Genomic DNA, 25924 nt, shown 5'->3' with positions numbered 1-25924 from the left:
ACCTCAAAGGAGCGTTTGACAATGTCAAACACTCCACAATCCTCCACAGCTTCCAGATCATGAACTGTGGCCAGTGAGTCTATTCATACATCTATGATTTCCTTAAAGACAGAGCGGTCAACATCGCCATTGGCACTAAACAAACAACGCAAGTGAAGATGGGCACGAGTGGCACTCCGCAAGGGGAAGTATTATCCCCACTTCTGTTCAATATTGCAGTCTGAAATCTTCCACCTCTTCTAAATCATATACAGGGCATACGACACGCCCTGTACGCTGACGATATAACCATCTGGACAACCATGGGTAGTATGGGAATGACTGAAGAAAAACTACAAACAGTGGCAACAACAGTTCAGAATTATGCACGAGAGTGTGGACTAACCTGCTCTCCCGAAAAATGCTAGTCCTCTGCCAGCACAACATCAGGCCACGATCAACATCCACGTTGACAACTCACCCATCAAGGAAGTGGAGACCTTCAAGATACTGGGTCTGTACATCAATAACAAGGGCAACAACCACCTCGCCATCCAGAAACTCCGCCTCGTGAGCGAGTAAGTCGCCAGAACGATCGCCAGAATAACGACACGGAAATCAGGGATGCGGGAAGAAGATACTCGCCGACTGGTGCAGGCTTTCGTCGTGAGCCGCATCGTCTATGCTGCACCCTACCTCCGTCTCAAGAAGTTTGACATCAAGAACATCGACGTCATAATCAGAACAGCCTTCAAGAAGGCCCTGGGCCTCCCTCTTACGATAACGACGGACCGCCTTTAAGACTGAGCGTCCACAACTCGGTAGACGAGCTGATAGAGGCACACTTCACGGCGCAGGTGGTACGACTCTCCACGACTCTGACTGGCCGAAAAGTCTTGAACGACTTGAACATCAATTGCCCCTGACAGCTAGACCCTATAAGCGACATCCCAGCCTCGTGGAGAAGACCATTCAAAGGAACTCCATTGCCGAGGAATATTCACCCCGATTTTAATCAGCCAAGACGACAAGCACGAGCGGAAGCTATAAAAAGGCACTACTGCGGGCGCGAGGGCGTGTTCTATGTCGATGCTGCGGGTCCTAAACGAGGAATGGCGGCCGTTACGGTAGTGCATCAAAATCACACAGTGGATGGACTAATATTGCTCAGCTAAGACACACTGACTGCGAAAGAAGTTGCGATTGCCCTAGCTGCAACACACACTACCTCAGAATACATACTTACAGATTCACAGAGAGCATATCGCAATTACCTCAGGGGCAGTATTGCACCGCTAGCGGCTAAAATCCTGCGAGATAGTTACAACCGTGGCTGCCACCTCACGCATAAACACTCAGTATGGGTACCAGGTCACCAGGGCATCCCAGGGAACGAGAGCGCAGACGCCGCAGCCCGAGCATGTCTACCACGGGCACCCAATACGGATCTCGTCGAACTTCCTACCTCATTGCTAAACTACACTGAAATACCTCAGCACTTAATACTATCTAGACAGGTCTACCCTGTACCGGCAAAGACACTAGACAAAGGGGAGGAGGTACACCTCCGCAAGCTACAGACCAGCACTTTTAACAACCCACGAAGACTACACGCAATAGATCCAGAGTCATTTGACTCACAATGAAAATTCGGCGGGGAGAAGGCGGACCTGCACCATATGGTGTGGACATGACAGCGAAATCAGACTGTCACCATTAATAACCAGCCAACACAGGAGGGATGAGAGGCAGCTCTGACCAGCTCGGACGCAAGAGGTGAATAAGAACTCATCGAAAGATCCAGGACAGCAATCTACGCCAATGGGGTTCCGGACTGAGGACTCCAACCGCCGCTACAACCTCCGTAACATTTTTAATACAATATTTTTACCACCACCACCACCTTTCGTAATTTGAAAAAGATTTGGCAAGAGCAATGATTTCTTAATTCTAATGCACTAATATTAGAGGTGACAGGTGTCCCGTCACAAATGGATGATCAAACTGCATTTGCGCGGAGGAAATATGAAAATAATCGCCTATTTAATTTCACATCTAAATCAGTGATAACTGGAATGAAGATTTCGGACAAGTTTGTTTCATATTATGACTGATGGGGCATTTTTAACTAGAGACAAATTGAATAGGTGTATTGTTTGCTATGGCAATGCACTGAAATTCAGGGAGTTCAGTTTTTTTCGAAAGCTTTACTTTCCTATTCAGAATTTTAGACCGCCGACTTAGCAGTCGTCCCGATATACTAGGCAAAATGAAATGGCTGTTTATATTGTGCGGGCCGTTGGGAAACACATCAGAAATGATCTGGCCTAATTTTGTTTGCAATAGAAAATATTTATTTTGGTCTAAAACGTTGGGGCACTTGAGCTTCGCCGTGTATGACACGATAACGTTTCACATGGGCAATGTTTTTTCTTTTTCTCTTTTATAATAGCATTTTTTAGCCTTAACTTTTTCACAGTACGCAGCATGGCTTTATTTTATTCGCGTTGCTGCTGTGAAGCTCCAAGGGTACATCACATAAAACGGTGAATCAAAAGCCGGATAACGAACCAATATGTACAGGCTCGAGCCCGGTCCAAGCCTGAAACTTGAGGCCCGGCTTAGGTCCCTTGGCCGGGCCTTCGAGCCAGGCCTGGTCCAAGCTTTCGGGCTCACCCGAGCACGCGCAATGTGCTAGTTCAAAGCATCGTTTCACTACTTAGGATGAACTTTAAGTTCCATGAGGGAAGAAGGTTTGTTTTATATTTTTGCCGACTGCTTGCTAACCAATCATCGTGATGCTATTCACTAATATCTCCCAGACTCTTGCAAAAGACAAAATTCTACAAATTATCCATCGTTTTCACTTGTTTAAACGGTCCACTTGTGCCTCCTAAGTGGACTGCAGGTGAAGGAAGTAAAAGGAACTATTGTAAAACTGGTTGAAGGCGAGTTACATGGTGAAACTTTTTATGAAATTTATTTATTTATTTATTTACAGATACTGCTAATCCCATTCGGGATTGTTGCAGTTGGGCATATGTTAGTACAGAGAAGTGTATATAGAGCATATAAGGAACACAAAGTGACATGATCATATGCACAAAGCAAATCAATGTTTCTTTCTTGGAAACGCTTTCCATTGTAATGAAACGAACACTGTCATTTGCCTAAGACAAATAAATTACCCTGTCGTTGGAATGGGTAAACTATACTTAAGCGAAGGACACATTATCCTAACTGCCTTTTTAGCATGGTACGCAGTCTGTGCATATCCTCACCTGCTGCTCATTAAAAAGCAAGAGCGGAGCTTCCGCCAGCATCGCGCTCTCTTAAAAATGCCACGGTTTTCCTTCGCCGTTTAGCATAACGAGGAAACACTTACAGTTTACGTCTCTTGGGCATTCAAAGTAGCGAGCATCGTGGCCAGCAACACTTTAGCAGTGGGCTGTTGTTGAGGTTGCAAATTCTTCGAAAAGAAAGGAACTCTGCTACGCAACAGTCTAAACATCTGCCGGAAATAGGGCTGGCAACAAGGTGAAAAAACAGTGCCACGTTTCCATGGAACCTGGTTCATGCTTTTCTAGAATTGAATTGTAAAACATATTTTTTTTTGTTATGAACACGGAATTTTTGCGCAGCCGACTTTCGCTGCGAAATGATGCGCAAACATAGCGTCATTCCCAGTGAGCACAGTTGAACGTCATAGAAATGTCGATGACGGTAGATCTAAGAGCAGCTTTGCAGATTACGCTTGCTGTACTATTTGTTTATATGCGTAAAATTTACGAATTCTGCTAATTACGGAAATGGGCGAAAATTAGGGACCACAGACCAACATAAGCGTTTTACCCTAGTGAAAAAAGCCCTATGAGTCTCAACAACCTCATACAAATTCTCATACTGAACTTATACTAGGCTCATACAAATCTCATATCGTCTCATACAAATCTCATTAAACCTATGAGAAATATGTGGGATTGTATGACATTTGTATGTGTTTAGTATGAGAAATCTGTACGAGGTTATTGTGACTCATACCGCTTTTTTCACAGGTATAAGCAGTGATATGTCGATATTGCAAATTTATAGAAACACTGAAGCTTCAGCCGACAGCGAGATTCGTAAGGTGAGCCTCGGTCTGAGTGATAAAAAAGTGTGTTCAACGCCTGATGACCAAATCTTAATTTTGTATTTGTTCTTTAAACTGCCTAAGAGGAAGCCAATGTTAAGATTAAATACTTGACGAGGACATGACCCCTTTTACAAGTTTTACAACAATGGGCAACAGCAACAGTACCGGTATAGAAAATAAATATCAAAAACATAGAATACAAAGTTGGACCCTATATTTATTAGACCAAATGATCTATGTTAACAAAACAAATCAAGACTTCAGGCAAATCTAGGTCGGTGCACAAAGGGCGAAGGGAACAATATTCAGCAGGTGCTAAACCAGCACAACATACATCAAAACCAGAAACAATAGATGGAAGTTCTTATCATAAAACTGAAAAAAAAAAAATCAATTTTGTATCTAATGGCAAGCAGTAAATACACTTTCCAAAGCGTTAAATACACTTTCCTTGTAAAACCACGGAAACAGATGATGGGATTACAGAAGTTCTGCATGTCATTTAGTTACGAGCGATAAAGATGAATTAACCAATAAATTTCTATATTGTTTTAAAACCAATGAAGATTTGTTGAAGTTGAGAAGCACTTCAGTTTGATTCAATAATTTAGTGCAATGAAATATTAGCGACTACCGACCACAATTTCTTCGTATGACCGGTACTGTCCTCTTATGATTGCGGATTTGGTATGTGCTATGTGATATCCGAGAAACATGCTGTTTATTTCTATAAATAAACTTTATTACATTGAAATAAAAGACCTTGTTTGATTTTTGGTTGCTGTTATTAATGAAAAGTGGCATGTTTTATGAGGATAAGAATGAGATTTCAGATTCTTTTTAGATGCTCCCAGTTAAGAAATCTTTACACGCCCAATAATTTTGTTCTCTTGCCTGTTTGATGAGAGTTCTACTGTAGGTGCTCTTTATGGCTTCATTACCTCTCCTTTCATTGAAATTGAAGATGACGTACTTTTTAATCTGTATTTAAACTCAGTTATCTCAGTTGGTTATCTAAAATCAACTGTGTTATTTATGTAGGTATTCATTACTGTTCTTTCCAAGCTTGCTTTGCTTGGTCCAGTGATGAATACTATGGTACCATCACCATACAAATCTATGTCAGCAGAATCAGTTATTGAAATAATATAATTAGTATGCACTAGCGTTAAAAAAGCCCTAAGTTGGAGCGCTGTTGCAAAGCGTGAATAATCTTCATTGCAATAGGCAATACAGCATTAGTGTTTATTGCAATGAAGATTATTCACGCTTTGCAACAGCGCTCCAACTTAGGGCTTTTTTAACGCTAGTGCATACTAATTATATTATTTCAATAACTGATTCTGCTGACATAGATTTGTATGCTGATGGTACCATAGTATTCATCACTGGACCAAGCAAAGCAAGCTTGGAAAGAACTGTAATGAATACCTACATAAATAACACAGTACAGCATTAGTGTTTTTTGGAGGCGAAAAGCAAGGCGTCCGTGTGCTGTGCGATGTCAGTGCACGTTAAAGAACCCCAGGTGGTCGAAATTTCCGGGCCCCGCCGGGGTGGTGCAGTGGTAAGACGCCCGACTACTGTGCCGGAGTTCCCGGGTTCGAACCCGACCGCGGCGGCTGCGTTTCGATGGAGGCGAAACGAAGAGGCGTCGTGTGCTGTGCGATGTCAGCGCACGTTAAAGATCCCCAGGTGGTCGAAATTACTCCGTAGCCCTCCACTACGGCTCCTCTTTCTCTCTTTCCACTTTCATTCCCACCCTCCTCCCTTCCCTTAAGGCGCGGTTCGGGTGTCCACAGAGCAAGTGTGACAGTTACTGCGCCTTTCCCTTCCTGTGAACCAATTTAATTTAATTTAATTTCCGGAGTCCTCCACTACGGCGTCTCTCATAGCCTAAGTTGCTTTGGGACGTTAAACCCCACAAAACCAAAACCACAAGCATTAGTGTTTATAGTCCCGGCCGCGTATTTGGGTTTGCTCGGTACGGTGGCTCCGCAAGGGACAAAACGACAGAAGAGACGAAGAAAGCGGGCTGTTCCGACTAGCATCTATTGCCCCCAGGAGCCGAGCAACCTAGCGATTAGCGGCGCATGCTTTTTCAATGGGCGTCATGTTGGACGCGGCACTAGCTTGAGAAAGCCTATACTACTGCTACTACTGTTACTACTACTACTACTACTACTACTACTACTACTACTACTACTACTACTACTACTACTATTATTATTATTATTAATATTATTATTATTATTATTATTATGATTATTATTATTATTATTATTATTATTAGTAGTAGTAGTAGTATAGAGGAAGACTCGTTTCACTAAGTTGGCCCTGAATTGTCTGTAGGTAACGGCCAAATTAACTGGCTAAATATCTTCCCAGTTTTAATTATTAATGATAATATTAATTGGTTCACAGGAAGGGAAAGGCGCAGTATCTGTCACACGCGTGTCTGTGGACACCTTCATCCCTCGGTGTCCACAGACACAAGTGTGACCGATACTGCGCCTTTCCCTTCCTGTGAACCAATCATTATTATTATTATTAATTAAAACTGTGAAGATAATATTCAGCCATTTCATTCGGCCGTTAACTAGACAATTTAGTGCCAACTTCGTGAAATGAGTCTTCCTCTATACTACTACTACTACTAATGATAATAATAATATTAATAATAGTAATTAGCAGAAAATATTACTGTGTATTATTATTATTATTTAGTAGTAGTAGTAGTTGTAGTAGTAGTAGTAGTAGTAGTAGTAGTAGTAGTAGTAGTAGTAGTAGTAGTAGTAGTAGTAGTAGTAATTGTATTATAGGCTCTCTCAAGCTAGTGCTGCGTCCAACGAGACGCCCACTGAAAAAGCATGCGCCGCTAATCGCTAGGCTGCTTGGCTCCTGGGGGCGGTAGATGCTAGTCGGAACAGCCCGTTTTCTTCAGCCGCCTCCGGTTGTCGCGTCCGTCCAATTGGTGCCGGCGCTGGTTGGTGTCGTCAGCGGTGTCACCTCATGGGGCCGTAGTGTTCGAAGCGTCACAGTGGAACGTATATAGGGAGGGGTTTATATTATGACGCTTCGCAAAAAAGAAAACGAGTTTGTCACCAATAAATCTTTGAAATATCTTCGAAAAATCAATAGGGCGGATATCGAGAGACAGTTATTAATTTCGAACACACCACCGCCTTTATCCACGGGTGTGACTTTAGTAATTTTGGTTTCCTCAGGATAATATCCAGACAGAAACATCGCATTAACAATATGTGTTAGTATTGGGCTTATATATGCTTGCTGAGTGTTTCAGTGGCAGGGCTTTTACTTCATCGTCTCCAGCTAAAACACCATTTTTGAGTTGCACCACAGTTCTTATTTAAGCAGGAGTTAACAGAAAAATTATACCAGATACCTGCAGGCTATTTACCCGCGGCCAGGTATCTGTGCACGTTCTTGGCTCCGGATACTGACCAATGGCGACGAAGTACGATTCATTTCTTCTGCCATTTCCTTCCCATTCACGTGCTCGCTGTCCCTCAACATTTCTTTCACACCATCGCTTGTCGGCGTTCTACTCAAAAGATCGTTTATTGCGCTTTTTATCTGATCTCCTGTAATTTGGATCAAATTGTGCTGACAAAAACCAGTTCTCGCTGACGCCCGACTACTGTGCCGGAGTACCGGGTTCGATCCCGACCGCGGCGGCTGCGTTTCGATAGAGGTTAAACGAAGAGGCGTCCGTGGGCTGTGCGATGTCAGCGCACTTTGAAGATCACCAGGTGGTCGAAATTACTCCGTAGCCCTCCAATACGGCTCCCCTTTCTCTCTATTCACACTCACTTCCACCTTCATCTCTTCCTTTACGGCGCGGTACAGGTGTCCACAGAGCAAGTATTGCGCCTTTCCCTACCTATGAACCAATTATTATTATTATTTTTTCCAGCTCATTCAGCCTATTCCACATTTTTTGGGTACTCGGCAAACAAGATAGATAGATGGATTTATTGAAAGGAAAAGGCAGAGAGGTTGGCCCGAATAATTCAAATCTGGCCTGCTACTCTGCACTGGGGAAGGGGAAGGAGAGAAGAAAGAAGGTCATGATGGGTGACGATGTGGGAGAAGGCATATGAAATATATATACAGACACAGCAGCTTGCTTTACAAACGTGAATCAAGTCCGCTGGCGCTCAAATAACGGCAAAGAGCGCGCACTGCCTGGACGCCCTTCCCCTTGTCCTGCCAAGCGCCCAGCAGCAGTTCCTCCGACAGAGGCCTCTTGTCTAAACGCTTCAAGGAAGCAGCTAGCACATTTCTTTCGTTCGCATACTCTGGGCACACCAATAATACATGGTCCACAGTCTCTGGGATGCCACAAGTTAAACATTCCGGTGAGTCCATCTGTCCAATTAAATGTAAGTATTTGCGCGTGAAAGCCACGTTTAAACGAAGTCGATGTATCAAGCATGTCTGATGACGCGGAATATCACGCGGAACATAAAATTTAAATGTTCGATCAAGCCTTCTTAGACGGATGTGTCGGGCGTCTGGTTGAGCCCAGTAAGCTGCTGTAGCAATATTCATATAACTCTTTAGAAGACACGTCGTATCCGCTCTTGAAAAAGGCACAGCTGTTTGGAAGCCATTGATGAGTGCGCTTTTCGCTTCAACATCGGCCTGCTCATTCCCATGGAGGCCGCAGTGGGCAGGAATCCATTGAAACATTATCGTGTGGCCTTGCAGCTGGGCAGATGTGATGAGATCCATAATGTTTAGTGCCAGGGACTGATAGGCAGTGTGGCGTAAGACGTTTTCCAAAATTTGTAATGCAGTCTTCGAGTCCGTGAATATACACCATTTTTGAGGTGGTTCCCCACATATATAGCGAATAGATTCTCGAATGGCTACAAGTTCGGCAGCGGTTGATGTAGAGGTATGTCCCAAAAGGAAATGCAGAGTCGTTTTCCGAGCTGGTATGACCACAGCTGCAGCGGATGCCTGTGCTGACACAGATCCATCAGTGTATATGTGAATATAACTGGGATATTCTGACCAGATGTGTGCCAGAGTAAGTTGTTTGAGTCCACTAATTGGTACCATTGATTTCTTTAGTATTCCGGGAACACGAAGGTGCACAAAAGGTTTATCCATCGTCCATGGTGGTTGGGTGGGATGATATGGGAGGGCATATCCTGTCGGTACTTGCGACTGATGGCAGCGGAGTGCAGTTGTAAAACTGCAGTCCGGCCTCTCATCCAGAATCTTGCTGAGTGGGTGAAAACGGTGTCTTGTAAGTGCTCGTAAATATACACGAAGTGGTTCGTGTGACAAGTATATGGACATTGGGCGAGCGTGTGCCTCTTCAATTGTGCCTTTGTTAGAGGTGCATCTGGGCAGTCCAAGGCATATTTTCAGTGCCTGCGCTTGCACGCTCTCTAAAGTCCGCAAGCAGGAAATGCTCATACTAGAGAGTACTGGGAGACTGTACCGGATGTAGCCAACAAACAGAGCCTCGTAAAGGCGTATTAAGGAGCGCTCAGTTGGACCCCATTTGATGCCAGCTATGTAACGAAGTACATGGCAAAAATTAATTAGCCTCTTCTTCACCATAGCAATATGTTTCGACCAGGATAGTCGGTGGTCAATAATTACTCCCAAGAATCTGTGCCTGGAGACGTATGGTATTACGACTCCATGAAGGGTAATCGGGTAGCGGCTGACACATTTTCCCGTAAACGCGATCACTGCACACTTTTCTGCCGCTAAAAATAAACCTTGACGCCGTAAGTACATCGATGTTAATGACACAGCTCGTTGCAGTCTCGCACGTAGTTGTGGGCGCGTCGAACCAGAGGCCCAGATGCAGATGTCGTCAGCATATGCACTTATGTGGATGTTAGTTGGCAGTTCACTCACCAGGCCAATTAGCGCAACGTTAAATAAAGTTGGGCTGAGAACTCCTCCCTGTGGAACTCCACGACCGACCTGAAAGTGGGTAGTATCTCCTTCAGGCGTAGTCATGTAAACAGAACGGCCGCTGAGATAGCTTACAATCCACAAGTACAGCCGGCCACCAACTCCCACGTCGTCAAGTCCATCAAGAATAGCTTCATGGAGGACGTTGTCGTAAGCTCCCTTTATATCTAAAAATGCAGCAGCTACTAGTCGACGGTGACGCTTTTCGTGTTCTACTGTCGCCACAAGGTCGATGACGCTGTCAATGGAAGAACGTCCGCGGCGAAATCCAGTCATCATATTAGGATAAAGATCATTACTCTCTAGATACCACTCAAGTCTTGCCAGCACCATGCGCTCCATAACTTTTCCAACACAGCTTGCTAGGGCAACTGGCCGGTATGAGGTAAGTTCGAGAGGAGGCTTTCCAGGCTTCAAAAGAGCAACCAGGCGGCTAATTTTCCAGTGTTCAGGAACAGTACTAGAAACCCATATATCATTGAAATAATTAAGTAGTGCAGTTCTACCATCCTTGCCTAGGTTCGATAAGGTTGAATAAGTAATCCCGTCAGGACCAGGTGCAGATGAATGCCGACAAGAAGCAAGAGCGGCGTCTAATTCAGCTATTGTAAAGGGCACGTCGTATTGATCATTCGGCGAAGGTGGTGCAAAAACCTCTGAAATTGGTAACTGTGCCTGGTTTGTGCCCACAACCATTTTACAAAAATCTTCAGCTACGTCAACTTCATTGCGGCGTTGGTAAAGGGCCAGGGCACGAAAAGGGTGCCTTTCTCGCGGAGGTGTGCGCAAGCTTCTCGCAACATGCCAGATACGCGACAGGGGCTTACGGGGATCAAGTGATGAGCAGAACTGTCTCCAACGTTGTCGTCCTAACCTCTCCAGGTGACGCAAAACTTGACGTTTAGCTCGGCGAGAAAGTGCGAGATCTTGCGCGGATTTCGTTCTTCTGTACTTCCTTTCAGCCCGCCGACGGATCGCGCGAAGCCGCTCGAATTCCACGTCGACGCTGGACACTGACACCGGCACACTAACATAGCGAGTGTTCTCACTGAGAGAGGAAGTAATGAGTCCCTCTATTTGAGATGGTGACTGGAGGTCCACGCTGGAAGTCTCCACCGCTGCCCTAAAGGCGGGCCAGTCTGTGTATTGCACACGAGGTGAAGTGGCAGGTGCAAACCACTTGATGCATATGTACGTTGGTATATGATCACTCCCATGTGTTTCCACATCACTACACCAAGAAACGGAGGGATGGAGGTTTCTGGAAACAAACGCCACATCCAAGCAGCTGCTGTAGGTTGTTCCGCGTAGAAACGTCGGTGAGCCGTCGTTTATATTGACGAGATCTTGCGTATGCATAAAGTCTGCCAGGTCTCTTCCTCTATTGCTCATTATTGCACTACCCCACTGAGGGTGGTGAGCATTAAAGTCCCCCACAATAATACGAGGAGCTGCACAACACTGGATTGTTGAAAATAGATATGATTTGTCCAAGCCATCCCTCGGTGGAATATAAGCGCCAATTACAGAACATACTCGTCCTTTCAGGGTTAACGTCAAACAAATGTAGTGGTTCGTGTTGTGGGGCTGCAGAGCATGGCGGACGTGCGCAATGTCTTGGCGTACACATACCAGCACTTTGCTTGTTTCGTTTGCTTCTCTAGACCATAGCAGAACATATCCAGAAAGGCGGAAAGCAGCCGGCATGTTGGGCTCACAGATCACAATCACAGGAAAGCGGTACTTCTGTACCCGCTGTCGGAAGTCACTCAGCCGACCACGCAGGCCTCGGGCATTCCATTGCATCACAACACTGCGGCGCAAGTGCATCGTCACAGAGGTGGGGTTAGTTTGTTGCGCCATTGTGAATTATTGCAATGCCGCCAAGAGCGGCTCAAATGCGTCCAAAAACTGAACAGCAAACTTTGCTGTTTGCGTGTTGATGCTGGAGAGCAGCACCCGCATTGAACGAACCAGCTGTTTCAGCATTTCTTTTACCTGCTGGCTGTCGGGGTTGTCGGAATTTTCAGTACGTGTGGCAACCAAACTGGGATTAGGCCTGGCGTTGGCCTTTGATGGTAGAGCTGGCCACTCAGCATCAGAGGCGGTAGGTAATACAACAGCCTCTGTCTGATCCTTGGCATGTGACACTGTCTGCGACATTACAGCAAGAGTACTCTTAGCGGGATTAGACTCAATCTGTTGTGGCACCTGAGCTGACGTTAACTCTGAAGTTGACTTATCCAGGCTAGGCTTGCCTTCCGATTCCTTGTGCCGGCGTCGGGAACGGTGCTTGCGACGACGAATAGACGCGGCCGCTTCTTGATGAGTCGAGTTATCTCTTACCATCTTTTTTAGTATACGTTTTTCATCCCGAATTTTAGGACAGTCCTTAGCCGTCGATTCATGGGCACCCGAGCAGTTAGAACACCTGACAGTCTCCGTCTCGCATGCGTCATGAGGATGCGTACCGCCGCATCGACGGCAGGATACCTCGTTTCGACAAACGGCGCTCACATGTCCGATCTTGTGGCATTTGTGGCACTGAACAGGTCTTGGAACATACATCCGAACTGGGTGCCTCACATAGCCCACTTTAACGTGGGATGGGAGGGATTCAGTTTCAAAGACTAATTTAACGCACTTTGAGCGGCCGAATCGATGAACATCCACAATGCGCGCCGTAGATTTGATCAGCGTGCAGAGATCGCTTTCACTTATCTCGGGGTCAACGTCGCTGATTACACCTGCAGTAGTCTTTTTCCCATGTGCAAGGAAGGAACGGACCGGCATGTTGCCTAGCGCACCAATTCCTTTCAGCTTGTCCACTGTTGCCTGGGATTTGACATCCACGGTCAGGACATTCTTCCAGGGATTAATTCTGACTTCGTCAACTTCACCGGGAACCAGCTGGTCGAAAAACTGCGTCAGGTGCTGTCTGTTTATCACATTCAGATTCGCCGTTGCCGTTGTTGGTACGAAGGCCACGGAGAAGATCCCTTGCTTTTCAGCGTTCTTCTTTGGTGTCTCACTCATTACTGATGTTCGGCGCAGCTTTCTTTTCAGGCGGCGCGACTGGACAGGCGTGTAGCTGTTGTCGGAATCCATCTCTGTCACGGTGGAGTCATCTGCCGAGTCTGGAAGCTCCACGTCCGCGACGTCAAGGTGACCCGTCGAGTACGCTGTAGCCTGTTCGATGGTGGCGGGTGGGCGCAGGGGTCGTGCGCCCGCCATCCCGAAGGATGTCGAGATCACAAATAGCTCACAGCGATATAAAATCCAGAAAAGTGGAAGAGCGCTAGCTTCAGACGTTCGGAAACCTCCACTTCTTCTTCTTCTCTCCCACTCGGCAAACAAAGCGAGATCACGGTTCTGTGTGGAATTTTGGTACATCTTATGCCTTTCTCTAATTCTGTTTTATTAATAGTTTGTTTACTGTTTTTCGTATTCTTCCACTTTTTGCTCTAATCACCCGCAGATTGATTGTTATAGGGAGCTATATGTTTGTTAAGGGACCTTAACAAACATGCTTTCATTGTACAACATGAACTGGTTGGCGAGTTGGTCAGACGAATACAGACGTTCATTATTTTCATTCAAATTTGTTCGGTTATCAATAATTACATAGGGATAACAATGTCTAATATATATGGCTGTGCTACCGCATCTCTGTTTTCTCTTCTAATGGTTATTCTTGTAATCCTGGTATGAAGTCATACTATTCTTCAACAACCAGGTCACAGTACGGACTAATGCATCGAAGTACGTTTCTAAATTATCTGTCTTGTTCTTAACACTTCTCATATTCAGATTATGGCTAATATCAGTCCATCTTTATTCCTGTACGTTTTGTTTAACGCATGGCAATAATTACAGGAACATTTTTCCTGCATTTCTATTGTTGGAGAGCATGAGAAATGCGCACGAATGAGGGTCATGCTACTCAGCTTCCAATGTTACCAATATCTGCCACGTTTGTGATTCTGATATCTCCTGCTTCTTCGTCCTTTCTGGCAAGAATTCGGCTGCGAGTAAATTACACAACTTCCATCCTGCTCTTAGATTTCGAGAAACGGCCTCACCAAGAAGCTTTTTGTCGTCGCAAGTCAGGAACTCGTTTACAAATAAAAATGTGATTTCGCCTCCACAATGCAGATCTTCGTGCTCAATTCTCTGCTTCTTAAAGTTCTGCAGGAGCTCATCTCGAAGCGCTGCACAAAACGGACAACAATGTTCTTCTCGTTGGACTTGAAGGTGCTGATGTGGTGGTGCATAGAAATGTCAGAGTTGCCGAATTGGCTCATCAAATGCACGATCCTTATTACTATGTCCACTGCATCACCCTCATCAGGCACACCTTTTATTTCTAGGTTATTTGCTCTCTGATACTGCTCCAGCACTTCAATCCTGTCAGCAAGCTTTCGAGTTTTAGAAGTTAGCTCCACATTTTCGTTTTTTTCAACCTCTGAACTTCCTTCCGCAGTTCCTTTAGCTCGGTTTTGATTTCATTGACGCCATCACATATGTAATGTGCCTCTCAGATTTTGAAGATCAGCCATTATGTCACGTTTCGTAAAGCCACCCAGTCGAAAACAACTACAGAACTGTGTCAAAAATACGACAAAATGTCCTGTAGTTCTGTCGTAACCATCAGATTTTTCTGTAGTTGTGTAGTACTTTTCTGTAGTTCGGTAGTTTTTCTGTAGTATATTTCTGTTGTCTGTAGTTCTGTAGCACTTTTCTGTTGTAACTACAGAAATTTCTGATGTTACGACAGAATTTTCTGTTGTCACAGCAGGTTTCCCGTCAAAAACCGCACAGAAATTCTGTCGTGACATCAGAAAATTTTCTGTAGTTTTTTTCGGCTGGGACAACTTTCGTTAAACCGTTCACTTCTTTGCTTATTGTTAACAGTAAAAAAAGAGGAAAATATAACCTACACAACAGCCGTCGAAGCTTACTGTCGGCAAAACCCAGACTCAAAGGTCATGAACGTCAGCAACTCAACCAGTGTTTGGTAGCAGTGCGGCTGCACAGTAGCATACCAGATGCTGATCTTTCTGGCCGACCGCTCGTTTTTTTTCTAATAAATGAATACATCTTTTTATATACAGTAAAACTGTTTCTCACCTGCCGGAAACACAGGAAAAGTCAAATTTGCATTCTATGTGCACCACTGCTAACCTGAAGGCCGGGACTGTGTTCCTATCTATTTTATAGTGATCCACTGATGCGATCTGAAGCACATGGCGTCGTGTTAATCTGTTCCGCAGAGATATTAATCTGTTCCCCGTTGCTGGGACCGAGCCCAGATCTTGGGATAAGCAGTCGGGTGCCCTAACTATTGTCCGGTTACATTTGCCTGCGACCGCCTTGTCAGTGTCCCAGAAAGATCCGAAGATGAAGCAGAAGGTATACTCAGTGGTAGTGTCCTATCTAAAGGCCCCGCTCTATGGACACTTCCTAGGCGTGCTCGCTACGCGCTTGCGCGCCCAAACGGACGCTAGAAATTAAGGTCTACGTGTTCACCATACGAGACGCGACCCAGGCGGGAGAGCGGCGCAGATATCTGTACATGGCAGATGTTGGCGCCCGCGTACGCGCGTATCGGAAGCTGGGCCGGATTTGCAACAGTAGGACTTCACCACTTTCCCCTACTACTTTTTTCTCCGAGCTCCCCCTTGCGTCCTTGTTCACGGCTTGAGGTCTTTGCAACTATCCCCTGCCCATTTTTTCCCGTCTTTAAAGTTTTCCGTTCGAGGCGAGAGGGTGAGTGAGCCAGAACGATGGACATGGAGGTACATGGTTTTTTCAGACGCCTGACGGGAGATGGCGCTGCACGCTGAGGAGCGCGCACGTGTGACTGGGGATGTCCATTGAGTGCGGCCTTAATGCAACTCTATTACCTGAAACGCGCATCCTGCTTACTCTTGTTACTAGTATTTTTGTTCAATGACAGTGACACGTAGAAAAACGTTTATGCTCAAGAACTAGTGTTTAACAAAAGAGAAATTTCTTTAAGACGTTACTAATGTGGAGTGATCTACAGTTTCTCTCACAGACGGGGCTCAATAAGCTGTTCTTCAATGTTTATTTCTCCTATTAAGCTGCTCTCACAAGCAAAAATGTCTAAACGTATCTGCTTCTCCTCAAAATATGCGAGTAACTTAGAAATTGATAAAGGCTCCAAAAAATACAAAGTTAACAAAACTCTATTATGCCTGCGAAAACCATGTCCTAATTTCTTGACACCTAAAAAAAATAAACATCCAGAGCAAATCAGTTACATAGGAAAACACACTGTCCCTTCAATAAAGCGAACTAACTTTTGTCAAGATGATGCCCGTAGCATTTTCAACATAACTGAGTTTTTAGACAGCAAGCCCATTGGCATAAAACAAAACACTATGCGGCAAAAAAAGCCTGGCTAACATCTGACATTACAGATGACATTACATTAGAGATTACAGAGAGATAGGATTCCTCCCCCCCCCCCCCCCCCCCGCAATATGCTATCTCTCGAAAAAACAGTACAACTCGTGGTGGAGGAGTAGCCGTCTTCAAGAAAAAAAGTTCAATTCATTGTGCTTCTATATACTGAAGGCGTAGAAGCATACTTTACAAAGATGTTATTTGGTTTCTGCTCCATTCTGGCAGACTTTGCTTATGCTAACATTGCATCATTATAAAGAATAACATATTTAGAAGATATGGCAATCATGCTCGGTGGTTTCACTCTCCCTGATATCCACTGGTTCACAGTGCAACCTCTCTGCGCTTCTTCACATGATCTCTTTGCTGTTATGAAGTAGTTCAGGGTAACAAAGATGATTAAACAACCAATGCAAGAACAAGAATCCGCGCAAAACACTTTTGACATCACTTTTATTAGCGATTTCTTTCATATTGATAACCCTAAAACAGAAATACTTAAAGGAATCTAATCAAAGACTAATCCTGTGCAGTGTACCATTTACTAGCGGATCGTCAACCCAGCAGTCACATTCTACATACAGTTCAGGTGTTTTCCAGAGGTTGCGCTACATGCGTCATGGAATCGCAGTGCTGGCAGACGAGGACAAAGGGAGGATGCACACACAACTGCACTGAACATTTAACTTTATTTTAGGCATGTTTTCATCCGCGCTATATATTTAACCGAAGGACATAAACGCGGAAGTGCACCTACAAGAGAGATATGACTATCTCAGTAGCCACAAAAACCAGCACGAAACCAGCAGGAAAAAAATGGCAAAGACTGGGCTGACAATTCCAACCCCGCGCAAACACCAACGAGGCTAAAAACACGGCATAAAAGCAAGTGAAAAGAGAAGGCACGATAACAAGTGAAAAAGGGGCAAGGATTAGGCAATAATTAACAAGCCAAATTCCACAAAGAGGTGAACACGCATAAAAAAATGCAGGCCAACAAACCATACGTCAAGAAAGTTTCCGTGAGGTTGTATATAAAAGGAGGTAAAGCCAATTCATAGAGGAGGCAACTATTAAAGCCAAAATTCAATGAGTATTTAAAATTAGGTTAAAAGGATGACGTAAATGAGGCGACAATTTGCAGGCCAAAAAGAATGACACAGGGAAAGTAATGGTCTGTTAAAATGGCTTAGAATGCAGGACAATCATGACCCGAACAAGAATGTGATTTTGTTTTCTAGGAGGGCTGCTGAAGGCGCCCTGACGCAGTCTGCGGTCAGGTTATCAGTGATGGCAGCTTTAATTACTTTCTTCGCCGGCTCGTATCTACTCTTTTGCCAAGTTTCTCGTATTCGCAAAGTTTGGAGGGTGGCTCTTGCCGGGCGAGCAGTCACGACAGTTGATAGCCAAGTTGCTTGATATTTTTGTCTTTTGCGCTGTAGCTATGCTCCTGCAGTTTTTTGTTTGTTTACAGAGCAACTTGTCTGCCCAACGAAATCTTTGCCTCAGGAAAGAGGAATAAGATAGACGACTCCTGTGGCGCGTGGGTCAAACGGTTATTTATGCCTTATTGTGCATTCTTTCCTTCGTTCGGCTGGCTCATTGACGCGTTTACACAGTCTGGAATGGCGGCGACGAGTTGAAAAGACCGCTTCAACTCCTTTCTTTTTTTCCGAATTCCTTCTAAATTGTGGGATACCTGAGGAATGTACGGAATGATGGTAACTTTTCTTTGTCCCGATCCCTTTCATTTGATGGAGTGGGCTTTTTGTTTTGCATGGCATTGCATAAGCATTTTCTCGCCTATTGAAGAGCTCAGTATGCCGAGTATCCGGAATGAAGCATTCTCTGGACTTAAATCTGAAACCTTGCCTCTAAAGAGTGCTCACAGCACTTGGTTAACGCGTTACTGAAAGTCGATTGCACAATGTTTTTCTTGGAACAATGAAACATGGGAGTCGTCTACTCTTTCAATTAAGCAAAAAAAACAGCGCAACAACAGAGACAAGAGATTATAAAGAAGACGGGACCAGTGCTGACTGGCAACTGAAGATTCTATTGAAAGGAACGCATATATACACTCGTTTCACAACCAAGAGCACGCATGCATGGCAGAACTAACAGCACTGATACCCGGAAACGTGAAACTTAACAATCAAAATACCGCAGTAATTGCTAGTCAGCGCTGGTCCAGTCTTCATTATACTCTCTTTTCTCCGTTGTTGCGCAACCAAGAGCACGCATGCATGGCAGAACTAACAGCACTGATACCCGGAAACGTGAAACTTAACAATCAAAATACCGCAGTAATTGCTAGTCAGCGCTGGTCCAGTCTTCATTATACTCTCTTTTCTCCGTTGTTGCGCTGTTTTTTCCTTAATTATGTACCAACTCGCTCAACTTGCTGTCTTATTGAAGTCTATTCTTTCTTCTTTCCTGCAGCAAAGATTACGTTTTGTACACACGTCGTTGTGTAAACAAATGTCCATAGGCGCGTGATTTGAACGTAAAAGACACAAATCAAGAAACTTGGCCATCCACTTCTGTGACTGCTCACTATGCAAGCGCTGCACTAGATACCAGAGTTTGGCAAAAAAAAAAAAGAACCAGTTGACGTGAGAATTCATTGAAGTTGCGTCATTGGTGACCTGAAAGCAGAATACGTCAGCGTTTATTCAGTAGCTCCCCTAAAAAAAGAGATCACCTTCTTGTCTGGGTCAATATGATTGCTCTGCATTTCAAGCCATGTTATAAGACAATTTCTCTATCTCTCTCATTTTTTTGGCCAGTTAATTGTCGCCTCACTTACATCATCCATTAACCTGATTTTAGCTACTCGTTGAATTTCAGGCTATTATTCGCTGCCTCGTTTATGAATTTCTTTTACCTGCTTTTATTTATGACCTGATTGAAGTTTTTGGCCTGCTTTAATCTGTAGCCTCATGTAAACTTTTTTTGGCGTGTTGTTTGTTGGCCTACATTCCTTTTATGCGTCTTCACCTCTTCATGAATTTTGGCTTTTTAATTGTTGGCTCATCTTTGCCATTTTTCACTTGTTATCATGACTTGTATTTTTACTTGTTTTTATGCCTAATGTTTGCTTGGTTAGTGTTTTGCGTGGCGTTGGTATTGTGAGCCCAGCCTTTGCCACTGAATCGTGTTTGTTTCGTGCTGGTTTTTGTGGCAACTGAGATAGTCATCTCTGTCTTGTAGGTGGTAATGCGCGTTGATGCCCTTCTGATAAATATAAAGCGCGGATCAAAATATGTTCAAATTAAAGAGTAAAGTGCAACACAGTTGTGTGTGTGTATCCAACCTTTGTCCTCGTCTGTCAGCGCTGCGATTCCATGATGTTCCACAAGTACCAAGTGGCACAGCAGCACACCCTGCTATTTACAAATATTTTACCTAACAACATTCACAAGGGCATCCGGGCAAAACGAAAGGAAGAAAGGAAAGAAAGTAAAGTAAACACTAGTACACCTTTGATGTAATCTATGAAAAGAGCAAACTTAACCAAATTAAAAACCTTCTGGATGTAAAATTTCGCTCAAAAATAAATACAAACTGTTCCTTGCAATACAAGAAGTAAAACAGCAATTTGAGACTGTTAGATTACAATACTTTCCCTACGAACCAAACAACTTTATATGAACTGCCCCAACAAAATTGCTTAGCCCCCGAAAAAACAACGACGTTTTAGTCCCAGAAGTTGAAATTGCAAAAGGTGATGAACTGAATAAATATTTTGCCTCATTAATGCATCAACGATAATGCTAATGTTCCTGAAAAACTTTCACCTGTATTCACGAAATATAATGCTCTTGTTGCTCCCTTGAGACGAACAATGTAGTACATTAAACCGATAAATATAACTGAGGGTAGGACGGTCAGCATGCTACTACCGAACAAAGGACAGATAAAATTTCAATTTTTTTACTACATACATACGCCCGGTGGGCAGACAAGCGGTATACAAATATGCACAAGTCAGGAGAGCGGTACATCGTTGATAAGTGCCAGCCTCTCTATGTCACTATCGCAGCATCTAAAATACCCGGGCACGTCATCCTTCGACAGATAATTGCTTTTCTTGAAACCAACAGCATATGATCTTCATTTTGGCACGGCTTCCTTTAAAGTTTCTAATTGTAACTATGTTGTCAGAATTCAAGTACAACGTATCGCAACCTACGGAAACCAGAAACAGACCTAATATTCATGACCTTTTCGATGCTATTTCTTCAGGTTCCGCCCATCAAGATCTTCAGTTAACTACAATAGACGCTAGATCATGGCCCTATAGTGAACGGTACTAGCATCTACATAACCGACAGAATATACTTTGTTGAAAGTAACGATGAGACTTTAAAACACTTGACGTTGCGTGTGGTTGTGTCTTGGCTCCTGCGTTGTTTATAATTTTCATCACTGATATAGCCACTACTCTTAACATTTGCATACTGGTTTTCGCAAATGACTATATTTATCGGAAAATTAACCCAATCGATGAACATAATATTCTTAACAGAGCACTAGAAATTACAAGTAACTGTTGAATTGACCGGCAAATGACACTTAGCGTAACTAAATCTACTTTCATGACAGTAACCAGGAAGATAAATAGATCCAGATTTCAGTTAACCATAAGGAACATTACTAACGCTGCAGTTAATGAGCATAAATACATGGGCCTAGTCATAACTTAAACCTTCAGATGGAATGGCCACATCGATCAGATAATCTCATCCATACGAATTCGGCATTTTGTACCAGGCGACCTTTTAAAATAGCGCCAAATGAAACTAAAATAGCTGACTATACACTGGTTTTCCCAGCCCTCGAATGTGCTAATGTTTGATTTCTTTATAAAGATCAAGATATAACAAAAATTCCAGCAGCACAAGGAAATGAGGTTAGGTTTATAGTTAATAAATACAGAACAACCGACTCGCCCATTTTGGTATTGAAAAGAAAGGAAATAAAATCATTTTCAACGCTGGCTAAAAGAGCCTGTCTTCAATTCATAGATCAATTAATCAATCAATCTAGAGTTGGTATAGTAAGTAATAAGCCAAATACGCTTACTTCATATTATTCTCACATTGACTGCCTCAAATACGTACTTTCCCGTCAACCACAAGAGACTGGAACAGCCTGCGTTCATTCATTGCAAATGTAGCTTCATTTACAAGAACTACAATCGCACACGAAAGATTTTCGTTTATATAATGAGTTTCCTTTGTGCTCAACGTTCTGCAGTTATGTACTGAATTACGTTTAGTTAATCATAAAGTTTGTAATTTACCCAAATACATGACATACTAATAATACTTTGATACGTTTTCAGTGTGACCGGTGGTGACTGTATAGTTCTCTGCTGTCTGGGATATTAGAAAGCACTGCGCTTCATATTTTGTTATTGCTTGTGTAATATTACTCAGCAGTTCCGCGTTTTATACGTTTTACATTCTGCAAAAACTTGTGCATATGTTTCATTATGTCATGCGTTCCTAACACAATGTATAAACGTTTCTTTTCTTAGCTCTACACATGCCCATCTGCAATGATGTCACAAGAAATTAGCAGTGAGGGTAAATAAACAAATAAATAAGGCAAATTAGCAATTGAATCTTATAACAACAAACCTCACAATTGATGTCTCAAAATTTCGCCACTGTGCCAACGCACAGTTGAAAACGGAAAAAAATTAGCAAATGCAAAAAGAAAATGTTTAAATGCTGCAACAACGCGAAGAGAAGGTGGGGCATATTCAGCTCCCTTTTATTTAGCCGTAGAGTTCTTGTCACACAAGAATGGTGTCTTAAAGTAAAGCAAGGTGTCTTTTATAAGAGAGCCATCAAATATTTAACAGCTTCAGTAGTTTTTTCATCCATAATGACACCGCACATGTCCGTAATTTTGCATCTACGCTCACGTGCTAACCACAGTAGTTCTTTCTTCCTACCACAGCAAACGTGCTTGATGGCACATATAACATTATGATAAGAGACGCAGTATTTGACGATATTCATTCTTCTGAAATCAATATCCCCAGTTATTATCTGAAAGTTTCCGTGTTGCTGCTAATCTTGCTTGAGAAACACGTATGTTCTCCTGCGAAATGAAACACGGTAGGATTACCGCCGTCTTTGAGCAATGGTGCAATTAATTATTTGACAGCTGCCTTCTCACATGCACCCTGCCAATATTCAGCAAATTAGTCAATAAACTGCTTTGAAGCCGTGTAAACGCACCGTCTTAAATATAACATCATCGGTCCCGTGAGAAAGTCCGAAATTTTTCAACCGAACTAACCACTGTTTCTTAAGAGATCAGTAAGAAAAGCTATAGATGTTGGGAATTGCGCGGTTTTCGTTTTGTTTTAATACAGCAGACTTTCTAGGAGATTATCACGATATCCTTTTTACCCCCTTTGATGCGTTAGGAACAACTCGTCACAGATTACTACTTCTAAAAAGTTACTTGCATAAGAGGCACCAAACAGTTCAATATTGCAGTGTTTGGTCACTCAGAGGAGAGAATTATTAGCAAGGTGTGTCAACAAAGCTCTATCCAACTTCGATTTTTCGGTTACATCCAATACCTCACTAACTCACTGAGCTCTTCTAGTCGTTTATTATGCACTCACGACGCAGAAGTTATGAATTTGAACGAATGCAATAATTTGCTCGAATTAAAATGAATGTTGATGTTGCTAACGTTCTTTTTGAGTACCTGAAAAATGAGGTAAACGTTTTTTTAGAGGCGAGTTTTCTCCATTCTGCTCCGGCCAACAATAACGAACTTTCAATCTATTCACATGCATCGAATGTCACTCAACGGTTTTGGACTACAACTAGACTGCCATATAAATTTGATGCCTATATTGCATACATTAAAAGGCAATAGCGTACGGAACTACAACATTTCACTGCTACAATTTAATCTTTCTGTGTTGATCACTTTATAATATTCCTTTAACTCGCACATATATTTCTGACTTCTTATGCTGGTTGTTATAAGCGTGACACACATCTGGCACCCGAAGAAACCATAAAATTCAAGGAATCAGGATTTCAACATCGACATTTTTAAATAGTAGAATAGTAGCATTAGACGCTTAAGTAAGGAATAAATAATCAGCTCACATTTCTAATTATTCCGATAAAATTCGTCTATATTAATATTATGAGGGTTGCTGTAAACAGTATGTTCATTATGTCTAAAGCGCTTAGCGGGTACGCTAAGCAGTACTTTATATCCAGGGCCCGCTTGCACAAAACAATCTTAAGACTGTCTTAGCTAAGTCCAGACTTAACTGGAGTCTAAAGAATAGGCCACTAGCATGGACGCTTAAGACTGGAGTCAAGGCTGGGCTTCAGTCCTGACTTGAATAAGTCGCTTGTATGATTACGACTCTAGTGCTGTCTTGGTTAAGACACAAGGACGCCAGGTGTCTAAGTAGAGAAATTAGGGAAATACAGGGATGCGCTGGCACTGTCCCTGCTGTAAGATGTACACTTTCCGTCAATTTTGCGTGCCATTGCGTTTTGCGGCTTAAGATTGTGTTACGAGGAAAAATGCCCCAAGTGGTTGCTGAGGCCGTTCTGGGAAGCCACTCTGGTGAACATGAACCCGAAGCGTTCGACGTTCGGAACACGAGCCGTCTTAAATAAGCTTGGTCTTTCTAAAGACACCATTTAAGTCTGGACTTAGCTCGGACTTTATCGTGCAAGCCGGCCCAGGTTTTTTTATTCTGTTAGTTGGTTGCGTCTAATTTAACACGCTGCTGAACTCTCTACATTTAGGAGTGAATTCATGCATTTTAGTTGATTATTTTTTTTCTATTCATTGCCTTCCTGATGACTTTCTATATTTCCCGAACCGACACATGTCTTATTTTTCTTTGGTTATTAGTTCTTTATTCGTTTTTTTTTCACTGCGCATTCTGTATAGGAATCGCACTGTGGTTTATACCTTCTCTGGTTGACTGTTGCATAATTGCCGCAGCTCATGCTCTTTATGTGCTTATGTTTTCTTGTCTCACACTTACTGCACTGGGTTTTATTGGAAGTATAGGATGAGCTGATGAAGACACCGACTATAGTACCTTCTTCTGGATACTACGTTTTGCAACGTGTCGTTACCAATTGAATAAAACTCAGACTTCTATCGCTGATACAGACGTTGTGAGTTTCGTTGTGTCTATTGAAAGCCATGGCTGGCGATAGTCTTCTTTCTTTCATTATAGGCGGCAGCGCGAGTTTACAACCGGTTGATAGGTCTAAACTAATTAGCCCTAATTGTTTAAGACGAAGCACTGAATTAGAGAGAAATAGTGCGCAAAGATGGTCGATGTTAATTCTTCGAAACATTCCGCTAAGAGGAAATAGAAATTGGTGGAAAAAGCACGACACATTCCATCAGTGAGCTGGAATGGTGAGAGATTCCACAGTGACGCATTCCAACACTTGACAAAGCCAAGCATATTGATTGCTGCAACAAGCGCTAGAGAAAACCTGAGCACCAGATTTAAACGACTGGCGCATGTCGGACGACGCTGAAAGCTGCGAGGCTCTGAGACCTGTTTTCCGCAATTGATATTACATGGAGTTACATGATATTACATATTACATGATATTACATTCGCCCACACTGCGAAGAACCCGCTTGCGACACCACTGTCCGGCATCTAATATGGACATGCCCAGGAACTTCGCAAATGCGCAACACCATTCTACAAAAAGCTGGACTTTCACCGAGTAATGACTCTCATTTCCACTTATGGACAACAAACAACATTTATGCACGCAGTTTGTGTGACTTCTTGCACATGGCTGCACTCCACACATTCCTGTGACGCTATACCCCCACATTTTATGCCGTGTGGTAAACTCAGCGCATTAAATAAATAAGTAAATATTACATGGAGTAGCGATTCAAGTCCGAACCAGTACGCATTGTATGACATGTGTGTGGTAACAGGTAAGAAGCTCGCTCATGCGCCTGGCACTGTTGTACTAAGTTGGTCCTCACGAAGGTACAAAATACGTTAGAGTCAGAAACTCACCTGCTAAACGTTACCTTCGAGGTTGGGAAGGAAGGCTACCTTATGTGTGATGACGGTGCCGTTTTTCAAGTCCAAGGCGCTGAAACTCACGAAGTACAAATCTAGCGTGGTGGAGAACGTGTTGCATTCGCGTGTGTATGGTACGTGAACTCGGCTTCTATGCCCCCATTCTTTGATCTAGAACGGAACAAACCTGGCGCGAAAAAAAAAATAATCGAGAAGTGAAAAAAAAAGAAACGAACGACTACACACTTATTAAGCTGCGAAACGAACACCTGCGCATGCCTACGTACGCCGTATGCAGCATGCCCTGAAAACAACTTTTACTGGCGTTTAGA

General features: G+C 43.3%; 1 protein-coding gene across 1 annotated transcript in view; it reads right to left on the bottom strand.

Annotated features, from left to right (window-relative positions):
• The window catches only part of LOC146178912 (ATP-binding cassette sub-family C member 2-like), a 123515-nt gene extending 97813 nt beyond the window's left edge, over window positions 1-25702 (bottom strand). Inside the window, exon 1 of the mRNA XM_084578654.1 lies at window positions 25587-25702. The gene's annotated coding sequence lies outside the window, so the exon portion shown is untranslated. The remainder of the gene's footprint in view (window positions 1-25586) is intronic.
• Window positions 25703-25924: the final 222 nt, after the last annotated feature.

The sequence above is a fragment of the Amblyomma maculatum genome, chromosome 9 (genome assembly GCF_055883805.1).
Source record: "Amblyomma maculatum isolate TAMU_Amacu chromosome 9, ASM5588380v1, whole genome shotgun sequence".
NCBI classification, from domain to species: Eukaryota; Metazoa; Arthropoda; class Arachnida; order Ixodida; family Ixodidae; genus Amblyomma; species Amblyomma maculatum.
Note: the sequence above shows the minus strand (reverse complement) of the source record. Positions and strands in the feature narration are given on the sequence as shown.